General features: G+C 46.7%; 1 non-coding gene across 1 annotated transcript; it reads left to right on the top strand.

Annotated features, from left to right (window-relative positions):
- The first annotated feature begins 1,052 nt into the window (after positions 1-1,052).
- Positions 1,053-1,124, top strand: TRNAW-CCA (transfer RNA tryptophan (anticodon CCA)). The gene has a single exon. It is a non-coding gene; the product is annotated as a tRNA-Trp (tRNA).
- The last annotated feature ends 3,534 nt before the right edge of the window (positions 1,125-4,658 follow it).

Raw genomic sequence — 4,658 nt, forward strand, 5'->3', positions numbered from 1 at the left:
AGAGAGAGCTGGACAAGAGTTTGAAAAGAATAAGAGAGGTAGTCACCAAAGGAAGTCTCGCTCTTCATGAGGTCATTGCCTTCTAAATAATAAAATTGCTTTTCTCTTTATTCTTGGAATATCAACACAAGAGAACAACTACTTTTTCATTCGGGTTATAGGTGGGTGTCCCTTCCATCCAAGTCAGTGGTCCTCTAAACGCATACTGAATTGTTACAGAGTGATGCAACTTCCTGGACCGACCTTAGAGGCATCATGACAACCTGACTCTATCTCCCGACTTCTCTTAGAGTTTGTGTAGCTTAAGAAGATTCTTGCTGCCTGCTTTTCACAAGCATTCACAGGTTATGATTTTGGCTTCTCTAATGGAGACAGAGGGCAAAGTTCTTGCACCTCCTGGACTGATGCCCTTACGCCACCAAAGACAGCTGGTATTGCTTTAGAGTTGAAGTACCTAAGGCCTGGAGCATATTGTCGCAGCCTCAGAGACTAAAAGCAACAACGAAGTCAGGTTCATGGGCTTTAAGAATCTAAGCTGTCTTTTCCTCTCTTCTTGGAAAAATGAGTGTTATAAAAAAGAAGGCAAAAGGGGGTTACTATAGACAGTGTCCTTTTCTGTCCATTTCCATAGACAGTGTCAGTAAGAAGTCTACCATAGACTCCTGTAGGTTGGTGCTTTTCATGGTGCGGTCCTTGCCTCCATTTGGATCAGATTCAGCTGGGAATGCTGTAGGAAGCTTTCTGGAGTTATTCTTTGACCTACCTAATCAATGTCTTTTGGGTTATAAGAAATTTTAAGAAAAGAAATCCTGTATATTTTTGTCAGGTTGTTGTTACCAGAAGTGAAAAGAACTGAACTTCTACCTTCCTGGTCAACAGGTAGCCCTATGTTTTCAGATCTCTCTTAGTTTTGTGGCATTTAACCTCACCCCCAGGTTAAGGACCCCTCCCAATCCTAGTCCTTCCCCCACCAACATTCCAAGGCCAAGTGTTTGTAGGGGCAGGAAGGCAACAAGGATTGTGAGGAAAGGCCTCTGAAAGAGACAAGGGCTTCCCTGGTGGCTCAGTGGGTAGAGCAACTGCTTCCAATGCAGGAGACCCGGGTTCGATCCCTGGGTTGGGAAGATCCCCTGGAGAAAGAAATGGCAACCCACTGCAGTACTCTTGCCTGGAAAATCCCATGGACTGAGAAGCCTGGTAGGCTACAGTCCACGGGGTCGCAAAGAGTTGGACACGACTGAGTGACTTCACTTCTTCACTTCAGTGGCTCTGAAGAACGACTACATCTGCTGTCTTGGGAAATCCCAAGACAGCCACCTAAGACCTAGCTCACACCTTCCAGCCTCATCCTGACAGTAGCTGGGCCTGGTGAACCCAGCATCAGAAGAGTATTTCCTTTATTGGATCACTTAACTCTTCAGTGGGGCTTCCCTGGTGGCTCAGATGGTAAGGAACCTGCCTGCAATGTGGGAGACCCAGGTTCGATCCCAGGATCAGAACCATACCCTGGAGGAGGGCACGGCAACCCACTCTAGGGTTCTTGCCTGGTGAATTCCATGCATAGAGGAGCCGGGTGGACTACAGTTCGTGGGGTCGCAAGGAGTTGGACAGGACTGAACGACTAACAGTTTTAACAGAATTGTTAAAGCTAAAAACAAAACCAAAAGCTTGTATTGGAGAGCGCTTGTTTGTCATGTCTTTGGAGGAATTTTCTGGTTTTCCTGGAGAGCAGCATGAACTTGCCTCATGGGCCTGACTTCCTGCAGACTAGACAGCCAAATACTCTTCTATTTCTCTCTTGGTTTTGGAAGCGGGACTGAAACAGGAAATGCGAGAGGCCTCAAATCTTGGTATCACCGTGCTTAGTTCTGTCTTTCTGAAGGCGCTGAAAGAAAGGGAATCATAGATTTGCGTCTGGGCCTTGGGTTGTGAGAGACAGTGGCCGCGCTCTTTCCAATCAGAGCTTGAACTCTAAGAACTGTAACAGCATCCGTATATCCACTGAATAGAGGATGTTTTAAGCATAAGGGAGCGCCTGAAGAACTGTATTTTTGATTAGAAAAGGGAAACGCATCTTCCCCTGCAAGCCCGGGCCGGGCAGTCTCGGAGCGCGTCTGCGAGGCCCTCGGCGCGGCGCCGCTTCACCGCTTCGGGTGCCCCAGTCCCCGGCCCGGCTCTTCGCGGACGACCCCGCAGCTCGCCCGCCGCCGCCGCCCCCCGGCTTCCCCTCCCCTTGGCATTGCTTGGCTTTCCCTTCCCGCGGCCTCTTTTCTCGCCCGGCCGGTTGCCGGGAGGTGCAGTGGGCAGTGGCGGCTCCCGCTGCGAAGCTGGGGGAGGAGAGGGGCCCGGGCCTGGCTCGGGAGGCGGCGAGAGACGCTCGCTTCTGTGAGTTCTGCCGGCGGGGGGCCGAGGAAGGCTGTGGACGCGGAGGAGGCCGGGGTGGAGGAGGCCGGGGAGGGGTGATGATGGTGTTAAATGTGGCCGCGCTGCTCCCCGGGGAGCTGCCTGAAAGGAGAGTGCGCTCACCAGCTGACAGCGCGTGCTCCGCTCCAGACGCTCGGCACCGCAGCCAGGAGCCTCTGCCAGCCCCTCCATTGTCAGCCGTTCTCTAATTAAGAAACACTCACATTACGGCAAACCACCCCCACGCTTCTTGGTTCCTGTCCTTTTCTTTATCTCCCCCCAGACTTCTCTCCTCCCCTGACTCTCCCCTGAGTCCCAGGATTTAACCCATTCTCCGCTCCGTTGGCCTGTTCTGGTTCGTGGCCTAGCAGAAGAGGAGGGACCTCCGTGGTCTGCGATTCTCTCGGGGATTCTGCTCCGCCTGGGGTGAGGGTGGCTGGTGAGAGCAATGTCAAAAAAAAAAAAAAAAAAGAGGAAAAACTTTACCTTTATTATAGCTACCCTACCTCCCCATCTCTCACCCCTTCACCCAACACCAACTGCAATCGGTTCAACTATGAGAGGTCGTGTTTAACTCTCACCAGGACTTGCTGGTTTTTCCAGATTGCAGTTGACAAATCTAGATTGCCATTGCCAAATGGGTTTGCTGCTTTTCGTTTCCATCTCCAAGTGGGCTCTGGAACTGCCAAGAGGAAGTTGATCATGTCTTTCTTGAACTTTCAAATGAACAGAGGAGAGAAGTAATTATAAGATATCCTTTTAATGAAAGATCGCTTATTTGGTTCCGGTTTAAATCTCTAAAATCAATAGAAAGGCCTAAGGAAAGCATTGCTGCTGCTTTAGTTAAGATTAAGGAAATTAACTACCCCACATTTTTTCTGGTCAGGCTGGACCCCTAGTTAGCAAAGTACCGTGGAGTCGTGTTTAAACTTGCCGGTTGCCAAAAAGAAACTTCTTCAGCTTTCTGTGAAATCAAATAAGTTTCACAAAGTGTGGTGAGCCAAAGTACTCCACAAATAAAAGTGGTGGTGGTGGGGTGGAAGACAGAACGTAAGATAAAATACAAAGTAAGCTGTTTAAAGCATATAAAACTCTAGAAAGCACGGGCAGCGTCGCAAAAGACTAACCCGATTTATCTATCTTCATTTCTTTAAGAAATGCTGCCTCTTTGTTTGTTTGGGTGATATTAAGCATGTCTAACTTGCACACATAGTTGATTCCTTTGCTAGTATCTTGGATACTTGGATCTGACTTTGGAAGGTAGAAGCTAATTGCTAATAATGGAGAGAAAGGAACCAGTCAGCATGGCAGGAGTGGTCTGGCATATGGGGAATGAGCACTCAGAAATACTCAATATTCAAGTTTCCAAAATATTAATGAGATTATAGCAACCTGCAGCTATATGTTACAGCTTGTTAATGGAGTGTAAGAGAGCGAGCTGCCAAACGTTTGTTATGCAAACTCCATAGCAGAACCTTAAAATGGAAATGTGATTGGACATCTCTTTCAGCGAAATGCCAGCGTTAAAAGAAAGAAATAGAATGAAGGAAAGAAAAGAGGTTGAAGTCCTCGTTTTAACTTTGAGCACTTAATTTATTGCAAAGTAATTTGGCTTTTTTATGCATCTCTTGATGGGTCAAAGGAATTCATCCTCACTTTTCAATCAGTGTGATATAGAGTTTCCAATCTGATATTCTGTATGGCTATTCTTGAGAGAAGAGATGGAAAGTGACTCCACTGAATGAAGCTGGCATTTTCTCCACTTCATATATAATGCCACTAACATTTAAAAAGTATAAATATCTGACTATCATTGTGGTACAAGGGGCAGTAGGTGGGGATCCCTGAACATTTACATAGCTGTAGTGCCTATCCATCTATTTTCTCAGAGAAAGTCTGTGGGCACATTGACATAGTGGATGGGAGTAGAAAGCTCCAGTTCTGAATATTGACATTATCTATCTATGTAATTTTGGGACAAGTCAGGGACAGTAGTTTCCACATTTGTAAACGATGTGGAGGAAGATGTTCCTGGCGTCATTTCCATTGAAATTTCTAGGAGTCTATAAGAAGAAAAGAAATAACTTTTAAGAGTCTTTTAACTCTGGTTAACACAAAAGAAGCATAAATAGCTGTGGAAAATGAAATACAGACTGTTTTCTTTGAGAAAAAACCCCGCAGCTTTATTTTTTCTTGGTCTTGTCCTTCCCCTACTGATTCATAACGGATAAAACAATTCTAGGTCCTCTTCTCTC

Source organism: Capricornis sumatraensis, chromosome 7, assembly GCF_032405125.1.
Source record: "Capricornis sumatraensis isolate serow.1 chromosome 7, serow.2, whole genome shotgun sequence".
In the NCBI taxonomy this organism is placed as follows: Eukaryota; Metazoa; Chordata; class Mammalia; order Artiodactyla; family Bovidae; genus Capricornis; species Capricornis sumatraensis.